General features: G+C 43.5%; 1 protein-coding gene across 3 annotated transcripts in view; it reads right to left on the bottom strand.

Annotated features, from left to right (window-relative positions):
* RGL1 (ral guanine nucleotide dissociation stimulator like 1) overlaps positions 1-16,023 on the bottom strand; it is a 110,946-nt gene that overhangs the window by 40,038 nt on the left and 54,885 nt on the right. The gene's annotated exons all lie outside the window — the stretch shown is intronic.

The raw sequence follows: 16,023 nt of genomic DNA, 5'->3' as shown, positions 1-16,023 counted from the left end.
TAGCAGTATACACATGCCATCATTTTTATATACTCTGTATATCTCTTTAAATTGCAATTTGAGAAGCAGCCTTGATTAGTATGTATGCATGCATGAATGTATGCATTCAATTACTCATTTACATTATTTATAGCCCACCTTTCTCACTATGACTCAAGGCGGATCACACACGATTACAGTGCGTGAAATTGGGTGAAAACAAGCTAATGAGCAACTTCTGAAGCTGTCCCATGTATTGCAGAGGTGTTGGGGATTCTGTCCACGCACACTGCTTTCTCACACAGTTCTCCTCTGGGGGGAAAACAATTCTGGATCCTGATATTTAAGCATTTGGCGATGCTGGATCCAAAGAATGAACCATCGTGCCCACTCTTCTGTCTCCATTAGCAGCAGCGATTTTCAAATGTTTGGGGGAGTTTTACGAGCTCAGCATTCCAATAGGATAGTTACTTCAAACTGTGGAATTTTAAGGTTCTTTTGGAACCTGGTCAGTTCCTCAGTGAAAATATTAGTAACGGCAGATACATTTTCTTATTCTCTGGCATTTCTCTTAGTCACATGTAGCAAATGTGATACCCTAGTAGCTTGGTCAGCACCCTATGTGAACTGAAGGGTTTACTGTTGAATGCTTACTAGAATCTTTTGCAAAACAAAAAAAGCACCCCAGTTGGAATAAAGGAAAGGGTTAAGTAGCCTGCCTGCCTATTGGCTCTCCCTTGAAAAGGCCCATACCCCATACATAAGAGGTAGGGGGAAGGGATGCGTTTGTACAACACGGGAAATGAAACTGCTTTGTTGATCTCCCACTACCACTTTCAATTCTCTTAAAATCTAAGTGCCTGCAGAGGAACATGCAAACAGGGAAGCTGTGCACCAGTCCTGTGTTGTGCTGTATTGTACCAATGTTAGGTGCAAGCACACTTTGTTGCTAGGGACATGTGTAATTCGCCTCTGAAAATTCTGTCTAGGAGCACGGAAAGAGAATCTTTGGGTCTGCCTGAAGTAGACATCCGCAGCACTTGCAAAGTTCAGAGCTGCCCCAAACTGGTTTTCCCTGCAAAATAATGTCTGCCAGAAGGGACTTACAAAGACATGCTATGCAGGCAATGCTTGCAGCCTGCTGACCACCTACCAGCAGACTTTAATCAGTGTGTTAGGGAGGGGAGCTTTTTGGAAATGGCTGGTCAATCTGCCAAAATTTGTAGCAGCTTTAATGTTTGATAGCCCTGAGAAGCAACTCCCTGTTCCTGGCAGGCCAAAAACATAGATAGAGCTATGAGGTTTCCAAGACTACAGAGAAAATTGATGTCATTGTATTTATGCCTTAGAAGGGGAAGATTGCTCTCTGTAAAGCTTTTAATACACGTTACCTTAATGTCCACTTGGTGGACATTACCTTACCCTGTCCACTTGGTGAAGTGTGTTGACCATTTATTTGATAACATTTGTCTTGGGCCGTTTCCACATGTCTTACCTTCTGCCGGAACATCGCGGAAGACAGTGTCTTCGCACGTGAAATTGCACCCAGAAGATGCTGTCATCCGGGATTTTTGCACGAAATCACGTCTTCCTGGCGCGATTTCGAGTGAGAAGACGCTATCTTCCACGATGTTCTGGCAGAACGTAAGACGTGTGGAAATGGCCTTGGACACTGTACACTATGGAATCTTAGCCATGCTTTAGAGCAGGAGGTTACAACTCAAAACTGAAGCATGACAAGGCTCTCAAAAGTGAGTTGCAAGGCTTAAACTCTAGAGTTGGGAGAGAAGGCTTTTGGCCTCCTGCCACTGGGAAGACCTGCCTCATCCCTAAGGCCCCATTCCTTCCCAAGGGCACAGGTTGCACCCAACCACTGACAATATGGCAGGCAATTGTAGGGTTGCCAGCCTCCAGGTAGTAGCTGGAATTACAACTAATCCCTAGACAACAGAGACCAGTTCTCCTGAAGAAAATGGCTGCTCTGAAGGGTGAAGTGTTATGTATTGACTTATCTTCTGTCTGAGCTAAGGCTCTTGAAGTCTTCATTACTATTGGTGGTTTCCTGCTGGCAGCAGCCAATCAGTGCTGTATAATAAAGACAAATCACTGTACTGTAAATAAGTTACTTTGTATATAGTTAATGCAAACTAAGGATTCTAGTTATGTGTGCCTATTGGTTGTTGCTTGAAAAGGGGCTGTGGTTTGTGGGTATATAGTTGGCTCCTATTGAGCCTGTCTTTAGTCTGTCTGCTTCCACTCTTCAATAAAGCTGTTACTATGAGCTGAAATCTCAATACTTAATATGCAGTCTATTGCATTATACTCCACTGAGGCTCCTCTCCTCCCCAAACCCTGCCCTCTCCAGGCTGCACCCATCCAAATCTCCAGGAACTTCCCAACCTGGAACTGGCAACTCTAGACAATTGGCACAGTTGACACCCACTGCCTCCCAGACCTGCAGTGGCCAGGTAAAATTTGAGCCCCAGCTGGCAGAACTGGGTTCTAAAAGGCAGAGTATGTTTAGAAGAGGGTCCCACTCAAATAGCTTGAGAACCATTTGGGGTTTTTTTGTTTTTTTTTCTAATTTCTGTCTCTTTCTTCTTTTTTTGTACTCTCTTTTCTTTACTTCTTTCTTTTATTTTCTTGCCCCTTTTACTGGGTTTTTAATTCTATTAATAAAATAAAAAATTCTTGGTGGAAAAAAAGAACTATGGGTTTGCATGGTTCTGAATTGGAAGGGCAGGCCTAGAATTTTGGGTCTCGCAGACTTTATATATTACCTCTTTCTTATTGTGAGCTGGCTGACCTCTTGATCATATGCAATCTTACTATATAATTGAGTAAGCGTGTTTCAGACAACTCACTTTATACCCTGGTGCAACACCAGAGGGCACTGCCATGGAGACAAGGTTAGTCAAGGCACCATGTCCCTCCAGAAAACGTGCCATGGTGGGAAGCCCAGACCAGGAGCAGGATGGGAACAGGTGGTATTGCCCGCCTCCCGCTTTAACCCAGCTGGTATTAGGAGTAAGGCAGGTGGCAATGCCCACCATCCAACTTAACCCAGCTGATATTAGGACTGGAGAAGGTGGCAATGCTCAGTTCCTGCCTTAACCCAGTTGATATTATGAGCAGAGCACATGGAAATGCCCTCTCACCACCTTAATATAGCTGGTATTAGGAGCAGAGCAGGTGGCAATACCCACTCCCTGCCTTAACTCAGCTGGTATCAGGAGCGGAGCAGGTGGCAATGCACACCTGCCTTAACCCAGGTGGCAATGCCCATCCTCCACCTTAACCCAGCTGGTATTAGGAGTGGAGCAGGAGGCAATGCCCTCCCCTGCCTTAACCCAGCTGGCATTAGTGGCAGAGTAGGTGGCAATGCCCATCCCTTGCCATCACCCATTTGGGATCAGGAGTGGAGCAGGTGGCAATGCCCACCTCGCGCTTTCATTTGGCTGGGATCAGGCACAGAGCAGGAGGCAATGCCCTTCTCCCAGCTGGGATAAGGAGCAGCGCAGGTAGTAAAGGCCACCGCCTACCTTCACCTGTCAGGATCAGGGATGGAGCAGGAAGCAATGCCTGTTTCACCCTGCACACAGCGGGGAGCAGGTGGCAATGCCCACCCGCTTCACCCAGCTGAGGTCAGGCTCAGAGCAGGCGGCAACGCCTGCCCCCCTTCACCCAGCTGTAGTCAGGCACAGAACAGAAGGCAATGCCCCCCTTTACCCAAAATGTATCATGCATGTAGCAGGTAGCAAAGCCCACCACCCCTTCACATGGCCAAGATCAGGCAGATCAGGCATGGAGCAGATGACAATGCCCACCCCCTCCTTCACCAGTTGGAATCAGTGACGGAGGAGTGAATGTCTGCCTGCCCACCTTCCCCTTTCTAGAGCCCATTGTATTTTTTCCCCACAACGGGCTTTGTTGCTAGTTTCATATATAATTTGAATAAAGCACAAACAAAAGTTTATATCTGTAAAAAAATATCCTTACAGCTATACATCCCACTACAAAGTGTTGTTTTTATGTCTTTCAAAACACATTCATGAAAGAAAAAAAAAGATACCTTCTATGGATTTAGACTAATGGATCCATGTGGAGGATTTTTTCCAGATGCAAGAGTTTTCCATCCATGGAGTACAATTTTCTTGTCTTCTCCCCTCCCACTGCTCCCACTGCCTCAAATATCCATCACAATATTGGGGAGGGGGACAGGATTCCTAGACATAGCTTGGGAAAGGAGTCAGAGGTTGCAGTGAGGGGTGGGGACTGACAGAAACCCTCTGTTGGTTCCAAGCCAATGGTTCATCTTGTCCTGCACTGTCTGTTCCAATAGCAATAGCTATGCAAGCAGACACCAGGACTGCCAGATCTCCTGTTATATGGGAGCGCTTGCATCTGACAAAGAGAACTGTGGTTCTCGAAAGCTTATGCTACAGTGAGTCTTAAAGGTGCGATTGGACTCTTTTCTATTTTGCTGCTATATAGGAGACCTCCTGCCCCAGACCCTGCCACTGTCCACTGCTGCTGGATGGAGCAAAAAGAGGGGGGGACTGGAAACACACCGATGCTGTGATGTCACTTCTGGCACAAACCTGGAAATGACAGCACCACATCGGTATGACACTCTAGGATTCACCCAAAACTCTATGTTAAAACCACAGAGTTTGGAGTGAATGCTAGAGCACTGTACCAACAAGAAGCCATCATTTCTCGGTTTGTGCCGGAGCTGATGTTGTAGTGTTGGCATGTCATTGTTCCTCATGATTCCCTACCTCACCATCTCCCAGCAGTTGCTAGCACTCTGGCAACCCCAGCAGTCACTAAAGACTGGGCCTAATTCTTTACAAATAAAGCTTATGCTTTACCTCAGAAATGGGGGTCCCCACTCCAAAATATAGCTCTTATATGAGCATGGATACAAATTAAGATTCCACACAATAACTGTTTTCCCCACAGTCTCAATTAGGCTTGATGTTGGCTGAGTCTGGCAACCCCTTTATGCCCCTGTGGCGCTAGGCCTTTTAACTGTTTCATGATGTTTTCTTTTAAGTTGACCATGCCTCAACCACTGTTATCATTACTCACTTTTTCCTCCTGGTTTTCCATTGTGCAACTAATTTGGCTTGTTTTTATAACCTTCCCTCATCTTCTAGTCCTCTTAATTACCACCATTTGGCCCTTTGTCTCCTCACTTTAGCCACATTGGTTTCTTTTGTTATTTTAGCCTTTACTGGAATGAAAAGTTGATTGCACACAATGCAAACAAATCTTTAAATGCATCCCACGGAGGGTTTCCCAGCTCTAAGGCACCTCAGCCAATCTTCTTTCACTCATTTCAGATTCATTCAGTTGTCACATCTCTTAAGTCCATTCCTTTGGTGCAATTATTTATACAACACTAAAACAAGACACTAGACTTCACTGGAGAAATAATCAAGCCAACAGGAGACAAGAACACAAAAAAATCTTTGCCACAAAAAAAATAAGCTGTGATCTGGAGAATTATTTTTTTTAAAATACAGAGTTTCATAAAACTATTCCACATGCTGTAATTTTGCTCTTGTAGGTTCTAATATTCTACACAATTATTACTGCATATGAAGCAAGGAGTTCTGTCTCCTTGTTACATATATGATTATAATAATAATAATAATAACATTCGATTTATATACCGCCCTTCAGGACAACTTAATGCCCACTCAGAGCGGTTTACAAAGTGTTATTATTACCCCACAACAATCACCCTGTGAGGTGGGTGGGGCTAAGAGAGCTCAAGAGAACTGTGACTCGCCCAAGGTCACCCAGCTGGCTTTGTGGAGGAGTGGGGAATCAAACCCGGCTCTCCAGATTAGAGTCCCGTGCTCTTAACCACTACACCAAACTGGCTCTCTCTCTCACAGATGCATATAAGATCTTAATGTACGATAAACCCCTTCACTTACAATACAATCCTAAGCAGAGTTACTCCAGTCCAAGCCCATTAATACCAATGGTCTTAGAGCGGTGTAACTCTGCTCAGGATTGCACAGTTATAGTGGTTAGCGTGTTGGACTAGACTGGGCCATGGAACTCACGGAGTGACCTTGAGCCAATCGCACACTCTCCGCCTAACCTCACAGGACTGTTCCATGCATATCACTCTGAGCTTCTTAGAAGAAAGGCTGCGTGAAAAAGAATAAAACAAAGACTTGAAAAAGTATAACATATTGGCTGGATAGCTGCTTAGGGTTGCTAGTCCCCTGCTGGGGACTATTTACTGATTATTTACTGATCAATACAGCCCTCAGCATGCTTGCCACTTTATAGTGTGAAAAAACACAGGAGAGGGGCTAAGGCACAATGGTAGATAGAGCATCTGCTTGACATGCAGAAGGTCCCAGGTTCAATTCCTGGCACCCCCACTGAAAGGAATCAGGAAGTAGGTGGCGTAAAAGTCCCCTATTTGGCACCCTACAAAGTCACTGCCAGTCAGAGTAGACAGTACTGACCTTGATAGACCAATGATTTAACTCAGTATAAAGCAGCTTCATATGTTCAAGGGTCTTGCCCTGAAGGGCTTACAATCTAAAATCTGAGATGGGGAAGACAACAGAGAGAGTGGAGGGGAAAAGAGACAAGGGTAAACTGGAAGGATATACTGTCACTTCACTTACAAGCATTGAGATTTAGTTTCAATGTGGAATGAAGATTAAGTAGTCTTAGTCTTCATTCCATTTGGAGTGAAGAATAAGAACTAAGCTACAAGAGACGAATTACACGAGGAGCACGTGAAGGGAATCACAATGTTAGTTGGGAAGCTGAGGTTTAAATCGGAAGGCTTTGTCAATTTCCCCTCTCTACAGAGCCAGGGAGATCCCTGCTCAGAAGGTTTATTTCCTCTTTGCCTCTTAGAAGGGGAGGTGAAACTGACAGAGCCTTCTGGAGGCAAAGAGGAAATTAACAAACCTTCTGAGGAGCCATTTCCCTGGCTCTGTAGAGAGGGGAAATTAACAAAGCCTTTGGATCTCTTTTAATACTCAGCTTCCCGGCTAACATTGCGACTCCCTTCACATGCTCCTCCTCGTGTAATACGTCTCTTGTAGCTTGGCTCTAAGATTATTTGGTCTTCAGATCTCATGAGAGCAAGCATCATTAGCTGCCCTGGGAGGGAGTTCTAAGCATGAGGGGGAGGAGGCTACCAAACTTACATGGGCCTCTAGCTGACAGGAATTTCTGGCAGTGATGGAATACATGGGTTTGTTTAGTACTGTTTTTACGATTAGTTGCATCATTCTGTTTTACCGTTTTAGCTGTGACCCGCCTTGAGCAGATCAGGAGAGTCAGGCTTAGAAATTTCCTGAATAAAATGACAAATAAAAAAACACCCAGCACAACAGCAGCTTGCCTGGCATAGCAGCAATGTGGTAGGGGTAGGCAGGGTTCTCTTTGGCTCTTTGGGCACAACTTCATACAAGGGAACATACCTGTCACTGAAAACATCACCAACAATGAGTTAAAAAAATATTCACATGCCACCAGGCTTCATATGGGAAGTAACTAATTTCCCATGAAACTAAGCAAAATAAATCCATTGTGGGTTTTTGAGAGAAAACCCCTAGCTCTACAACAGTTTGGCTCAGTTTTATAGCTGGGTTGACCAAAACACATAAAGGTCAAGTGACTTGCCCAAAGTAAAAAATGATTCAGTGTCTCAGGGCTGGAGCCATGCCCAGGGCCATTTTGGCCCTCTGCCACTTATATCTACACATCACATTATACCATTGCCTCCTTGGCATATCTGAAATAGTTGAAATTATCTTGTACGCTACAATGAGTACTTCATGACAAAAAGACAGAGGGACAGAATAGTGCGAGCTCTATTTTAGAACAAGCATTGAAAAAAAATCAGAAAATCACTCCAAATGCTACAAACATGGCACAGATACCAAGACAGTGCATTTCTCAAGACCCTGAAAGGTTAATAACGTGCCTAAGGCCACAGTATTCTTGCATAAGAACAAGGAAATAAGACCATAAGACTTTTCTGATTAAGAGGGGCTGGGGCTGGGGTTTGTGGGGTTTGGGCCATTTAAAGGGCCCTGCCCCTTGCAAGTGGCAGGTCCCTTTAAACTATTGGCTGGCAGGCGGCGAGGGGGGGAATCCCCCCTGCCACCTGCCAGCCGATAGTTTAAAGGGCCCTTTAAACGATCAAATGCCCCTTTCCCTGCTGCTGCTAAGTGGCTGGAAAGGTAGCAACAACAAGTCCGGGAATGAACCGTTAATCAGCAATTGAGTAGTAAAATGTTCTATTTTATATAAGTGCAAAGTGCAAAAGTGCAAAAGGTGTCTTAATAAATATGCGATTCTAATAAATACAATAAATACAAATACAATTAATCCAAGTCCTATTTCTATGTCCAAGTCGTTGTGGTGAACGCTTGTATCCAGCAGAGCTGTAACGCCGCAATGGGCTCACTCCTAAAAGTCACAGAGTTGAAGAGAAGGTGATTCCAGTCCAATCCAAACTATGATAATCTTATTCAAAAATGTGCCGACGGGATTATGCGGGCATCCTATACAATTCCCGTTTCGTGTATTGCACACTTCCTCTGGGCACAATTAAAGATGGACTGTAATAAAAATACATCTATATGAATATATAATATATAATATAATAACCATCATTACTCAATGCATGCATACAGCATATACTCACAAATCACCCTTGTACCAATTGCTCTAAAAGTGACTGCCAACAATGTTCCTTGTATCAATCCATAACAATCATATAGCAAGTGACATGGACATAAAACATACAGGAAAGGGCGTGCTTAAATATACAAGCTCCAACAGATCAATTAATCATATGACGGACCCTTAAAGTACAACACTACTTTTAAGGTTACATAGTGCTATATCAGTACAACAAATACATATCAACACACAAAGGGAAGATGGAGAACCTGAAGAACCAAACTGTATTTTTAGCCCAAAAAACATGAGTAGTCTATTTCATTGTTAAGACCCGTAGGGGCAAGACTCTGAAGCCTGAAAATCCACCTCGTCTCTAACTGCAGCAGCCTCCTGGGGCCATCTTCAGGGATAGGTTCCTGAATTGAATCTACCACAGTGATTTTAAGGTCGCCCAGGGTATGATGACAATCCCAGTAGTGTGAGACCAGCGGCGCCTCTTTAACTTTGTCTTTTATTCTGGAGACATGTTCCTGGATTCTAGTCCTGAGGGGACGGGTGGTATTACCCACATAGTATAGTGGGCAGCTACATTGAATGACATACACAACGTTAGACGATTTACATGTAGTGAACCCCCTTGGTATTTCACGTCTATCCGGAAACATGTCCAAAAATTTAATCATATAGGAACATACATTACAGTCTCCACATCGAAAGTGGCCTCTAGGAGCTGGTCTAGTTTGCCTTTGGGCGGAGGTCTCCGGAGAAAATTCAGACCGAGTAAGTATGTCTTTAAGGGATCTAGTTCTACGGAGTCCGATGGCGGGGCTACCCTCACACCCAGGGATGTTATCAATTAAATGCCAGTGTTTCCGAATAATTCGACATATGGGGGCGGACAATGGGGTGTAATCCAAAGCCCATTTCAAACGATTATTATTACTACGGGCTTTGGGGGCCAGTAAATCCTCTCGTGGCGTGACAACAGCCCTATTTTCAGCCGAGGCGATAGCTGACCGGGGGTATCCTCTACTAGAAAAAGCCTTTCCTAGTTTGATACAGTTAGCCCTAAAGTCTCCTTCGTGGGAAGAGTTGCGTTTGAGCCGCAGGAATTGGCCCACTGGAATATTATATCTAAGGCGTTGTGGATGGAATGAGGAAAAATGGAGGTACGAGCATCTGTCTGTGCTCTTTTTAAAGGGCCGTACACCTAATTGACCATCACTAGATTTATAAATGGTAACATCCAGGTAGTTAATGCAATCATTACTACCTTGCCACGTAAATTTAATGTCTGGGCTGATGGTATTTACCCAAAGTCCAAACTGTTCTGCAGCCTCCCGTGTTTTAATCAGGGCAATGGCATCATCTATGTATCGGCGGTAATACACAATGGATTCTCTATAAGGATTATTCTCTCTATTTAGAATGTAATCCGTCTCTAGTTGGGCCATAAATAGGTTGGCGATGGAGGGGGCGGCCGCGCACCCCATCGCCACACCTTTAATTTGGTAGTAGAATTCGCCATTGAATTTAAAATAATTACGCTCCAATATTACATCCAAGATATTGAGCAGAAATGGAGTGGACGGACTCTGCGATGCTCTAGTGAGTAGAGCTGTTTCCACCACCATTCTAGCCCCCTCATGGGGAATCGATGTATATAAAGACACTACATCAAGTGTCATCAGGTAAGCAGAGTCAGGGAGCACTAAACTCTCCACAGAGGCAATGAGCTGCATGGTATCACGTAAATATGCCTCCGTGCGACCCACAAGTGGCTGCAGAAAATAATCTAAATAAATAGAGAGGGGTTCCAATACCGAGTTGCTGCCTGAAATTATCGGCCTTCCAGGAGGCGGTCTGCCTCCTTTGTGTATTTTTGGAAGCAGATAAAACACTGGGGTGCGGGGACACTTGTTCTGCAGTCCCTCATGGGTTTTGTTGTCAATTTCATTATATATCAAACCCTCATCTAAGACAATCCTAATAATTCTTCGAATCTGGGGCAGCGGGTCCCTCCCGATTTTCTTATAGTCGGAGGCAACTGAAAGCTGTCTGGTTGCCTCTTGGAGGTAGTGAATAGTATCTTGTATCACTATACTATATACTCATGTTTTTTGGGCTAAAAATACAGTTTGGTTCTTCAGGTTCTCCATCTTCCCTTTGTGTGTTGATATGTATTTGTTGTACTGATATAGCACTATGTAACCTTAAAAGTAGTGTTGTACTTTAAGGGTCCGTCATATGATTAATTGATCTGTTGGAGCTTGTATATTTAAGCACGCCCTTTCCTGTATGTTTTATGTCCATGTCACTTGCTATATGATTGTTATGGATTGATACAAGGAACATTGTTGGCAGTCACTTTTAGAGCAATTGGTACAAGGGTGATTTGTGAGTATATGCTGTATGCATGCATTGAGTAATGATGGTTATTATATTATATATTATATATTCATATAGATGTATTTTTATTACAGTCCATCTTTAATTGTGCCCAGAGGAAGTGTGCAATACACGAAACGGGAATTGTATAGGATGCCCGCATAATCCCGTCGGCACATTTTTGAATAAGATTATCATAGTTTGGATTGGACTGGAATCACCTTCTCTTCAACTCTGTGACTTTTAGGAGTGAGCCCATTGCGGCGTTACAGCTCTGCTGGATACAAGCGTTCACCACAACGACTTGGACATAGAAATAGGACTTGGATTAATTGTATTTGTATTTATTGTATTTATTAGAATCGCATATTTATTAAGACACCTTTTGCACTTTTGCACTTTGCACTTATATAAAATAGAACATTTTACTACTCAATTGCTGATTAACGGTTCATTCCCGGACTTGTTGTTGCTAGCTACCACTATCCGGGCTTTTCCCTGTCGGTTTGATCTAACACTTTGTTAATAGGGAACTATGTCTGATTTGGCAGAATGTTTTGCCTATTCTACGGAGGAAAGGGACTCCATTTTGGCTGTTAATAAGTCCTTATTGGGGAGTACAACACCTATACCGATGGAGGACTGGACGACCCTTGAGCAGCTAGAAACCAAAAAATGTCGCATGTTACTTAACGCGGCATCTCTGACGGACTATTCAGTGAACAAATTCATTCCGAGAGGCTTACGCATCCATAAGCCGCCTGGAATGTTTAAGGATAATGATGAGTTCACACAACGTTGGGTGGCCATACTTAATAAATGTTCCTTTGATTTAATGTTGTTGTTGATTAGGACATCCAACATGGAGGCGGATAGGATCACAGCAGAAATTACGAGGTTAGAGGAACAGCTAAAAGGGAAATTGACAATGGAGGAATTTGAAGCCAATAAGGTGGAGCTAGACCGCAATATTAAGGAAAGTAAAGAAAAGCTGAAAGAAATAAAATTGAGGAAATTTGAGAGGGACAGGAAAGATTACACATCGGGTAGGATTTATACATGGAAAGAAGACTTTAACGTTAGACCACGTAAGAGGGTTTCCTGGGCGAGGAATCTTCAGACTGGATCGGACTTTGAAACTACAGAGCCCTCAGAAACGGATACTTCCGGTGACGAGGGAACTAGTACAAAAAGTTTGCGGAGCCGCAATGTCTCTTATCCCTTTAGAGGCAATCGGAATAATAATTTTTTAGGGAAAGGTCCGCCACGCTCGAGGAGACCATACAAACCGAGGACTTAGTGTTCAATCTGTCCTCGAGACAACTTACCCCGATAGAGAGAAGTGTACTTAATAAGGGCTTTGGATTTGTGCCTACACCTAGTTATAAACCTTTTGACACTAGACTAGATGTGTATAAATTGCTTAGACTTATAAAATTAAAAAAGTTTTTTGGTAACTCCACTAATGCAGCTCCGGACATCAATATCAGACAGAAATCCACGTTTTGTCCCCCAGTGGTGGACTCTTCAATAGATTGTTTTGAAAGGGTGGTACTTAGGGACATTGAACATTTGGAAAGGCAGAGGAGAGCGCATAGGTACAATTTAGACCGAGGTGAATGGGAGGCACTCAATTCTTTGAAAAGGGATCCTAATATCATTATTAAATCTGCCGACAAGGGCGGGGGTATAGTGATACAAGATACTATTCACTACCTCCAAGAGGCAACCAGACAGCTTTCAGTTGCCTCCGACTATAAGAAAATCGGGAGGGACCCGCTGCCCCAGATTCGAAGAATTATTAGGATTGTCTTAGATGAGGGTTTGATATATAATGAAATTGACAACAAAACCCATGAGGGACTGCAGAACAAGTGTCCCCGCACCCCAGTGTTTTATCTGCTTCCAAAAATACACAAAGGAGGCAGACCGCCTCCTGGAAGGCCGATAATTTCAGGCAGCAACTCGGTATTGGAACCCCTCTCTATTTATTTAGATTATTTTCTGCAGCCACTTGTGGGTCGCACGGAGGCATATTTACGTGATACCATGCAGCTCATTGCCTCCGTGGAGAGTTTAGTGCTCCCTGACTCTGCTTACCTGATGACACTTGATGTAGTGTCTTTATATACATCGATTCCCCATGAGGGGGCTAGAATGGTGGTGGAAACAGCTCTACTCACTAGAGCATCGCAGAGTCCGTCCACTCCATTTCTGCTCAATATCTTGGATGTAATATTGGAGCGTAATTATTTTAAATTCAATGGCGAATTCTACTACCAAATTAAAGGTGCGGCGATGGGGTGCGCGGCCGCCCCCTCCATCGCCAACCTATTTATGGCCCAACTAGAGACGGATTACATTCTAAATAGAGAGAATAATCCTTATAGAGAATCCATTGTGTATTACCGCCGATACATAGATGATGCCATTGCCCTGATTAAAACACGGGAGGCTGCAGAACAGTTTGGACTTTGGGTAAATACCATCAGCCCAGACATTAAATTTACGTGGCAAGGTAGTAATGATTGCATTAACTACCTGGATGTTACCATTTATAAATCTAGTGATGGTCAATTAGGTGTACGGCCCTTTAAAAAGAGCACAGACAGATGCTCGTACCTCCATTTTTCCTCATTCCATCCACAACGCCTTAGATATAATATTCCAGTGGGCCAATTCCTGCGGCTCAAACGCAACTCTTCCCACGAAGGAGACTTTAGGGCTAACTGTATCAAACTAGGAAAGGCTTTTTCTAGTAGAGGATACCCCCGGTCAGCTATCGCCTCGGCTGAAAATAGGGCTGTTGTCACGCCACGAGAGGATTTACTGGCCCCCAAAGCCCGTAGTAATAATAATCGTTTGAAATGGGCTTTGGATTACACCCCATTGTCCGCCCCCATATGTCGAATTATTCGGAAACACTGGCATTTAATTGATAACATCCCTGGGTGTGAGGGTAGCCCCGCCATCGGACTCCGTAGAACTAGATCCCTTAAAGACATACTTACTCGGTCTGAATTTTCTCCGGAGACCTCCGCCCAAAGGCAAACTAGACCAGCTCCTAGAGGCCACTTTCGATGTGGAGACTGTAATGTATGTTCCTATATGATTAAATTTTTGGACATGTTTCCGGATAGACGTGAAATACCAAGGGGGTTCACTACATGTAAATCGTCTAACGTTGTGTATGTCATTCAATGTAGCTGCCCACTATACTATGTGGGTAATACCACCCGTCCCCTCAGGACTAGAATCCAGGAACATGTCTCCAGAATAAAAAACAAAGTTAAAGAGGCGCCGCTGGTCTCACACTACTGGGATTGTCATCATACCCTGGGCGACCTTAAAATCACTGTGGTAGATTCAATTCAGGAACCTATCCCTGAAGATGGCCCCAGGAGGCTGCTGCAGTTAGAGACGAGGTGGATTTTCAGGCTTCAGAGTCTTGCCCCTACGGGTCTTAACAATGAAATAGACTACTCATGTTTTTTGGGCTAAAAATACAGTTTGGTTCTTCAGGTTCTCCATCTTCCCTTTGTGTGTTGATATGTATTTGTTGTACTGATATAGCACTATGTAACCTTAAAAGTAGTGTTGTACTTTAAGGGTCCGTCATATGATTAATTGATCTGTTGGAGCTTGTATATTTAAGCACGCCCTTTCCTGTATGTTTTATGTCCATGTCACTTGCTATATGATTGTTATGGATTGATACAAGGAACATTGTTGGCAGTCACTTTTAGAGCAATTGGTACAAGGGTGATTTGTGAGTATATGCTGTATGCATGCATTGAGTAATGATGGTTATTATATTATATATTATATATTCATATAGATGTATTTTTATTACAGTCCATCTTTAATTGTGCCCAGAGGAAGTGTGCAATACACGAAACGGGAATTGTATAGGATGCCCGCATAATCCCGTCGGCACATTTTTGAATAAGATTATCATAGTTTGGATTGGACTGGAATCACCTTCTCTTCAACTCTGTGACTTTTAGGAGTGAGCCCATTGCGGCGTTACAGCTCTGCTGGATACAAGCGTTCACCACAACGACTTGGACATAGAAATAGGACTTGGATTAATTGTATTTGTATTTATTGTATTTATTAGAATCGCATATTTATTAAGACACCTTTTGCACTTTTGCACTTTGCACTTATATAAAATAGAACATTTTACTACTCAATTGCTGATTAACGGTTCATTCCCGGACTTGTTGTTGCTAGCTACCACTATCCGGGCTTTTCCCTGTCGGTTTGATCTAAGTGGCTGGAAAGGGGCATTTAAACACCACGAACCACAAACTGGTTTGTGAGCTTGCTCCAGTCTGTGGGAGTTTGTAGTTCCTGGTTTGTGGAAACCCCACGAACCACATGTGGTTTGTGCCCATGTCTACTCCCAACTGCTCCCCCCAACTGGTGGTCTGCCAGCAGCAGGTCTTCTTCCAATGGTTTTGGAGAACCCTGCCTCTGGCATAACAGGTAGCAACCCTAATTCCAGTCCATGTAACAGTATCCCAAACATAAAACTACCTAGACTTTACACTTCTCCTCTCCAAGCTACTCCAAGCTACTCACTGCCACCAGACATCAATAAAAAATGCACTGAGCCATCTCAAAAGTATAACATAAAAAACCTCCTTGAAATTATCACATTCTAAATGAGTCTTGGGTTGTGAACTGATATATGTAACTTGAGTGTGGTTCCCAATGGGCTTATTGTTTACTTGCTACATATAGCCTTCTTATCAGGACTGGGTTCACGGAAAACTGGTCATTACTGCTTGCAGCTTCAGAGAGTGATGAATGGACGATCCTTGTAATATCACCACGTCACATCCCTCCTCCTTTATTGTAGAAGTTAGAATTAATAAAAGTTGTTTTTTTACAAATTGGGGACCAAATGAACTTTAAAAAAAAAAAGGCAGCCAGCCTACCTAAAGGAAAGCAGAGAGACAAAACATA

The sequence above is a fragment of the Eublepharis macularius genome, chromosome 5 (genome assembly GCF_028583425.1).
Source record: "Eublepharis macularius isolate TG4126 chromosome 5, MPM_Emac_v1.0, whole genome shotgun sequence".
In the NCBI taxonomy this organism is placed as follows: domain Eukaryota; kingdom Metazoa; phylum Chordata; class Lepidosauria; order Squamata; family Eublepharidae; genus Eublepharis; species Eublepharis macularius.
This window is presented reverse-complemented; position numbering and strand designations above follow the sequence as displayed.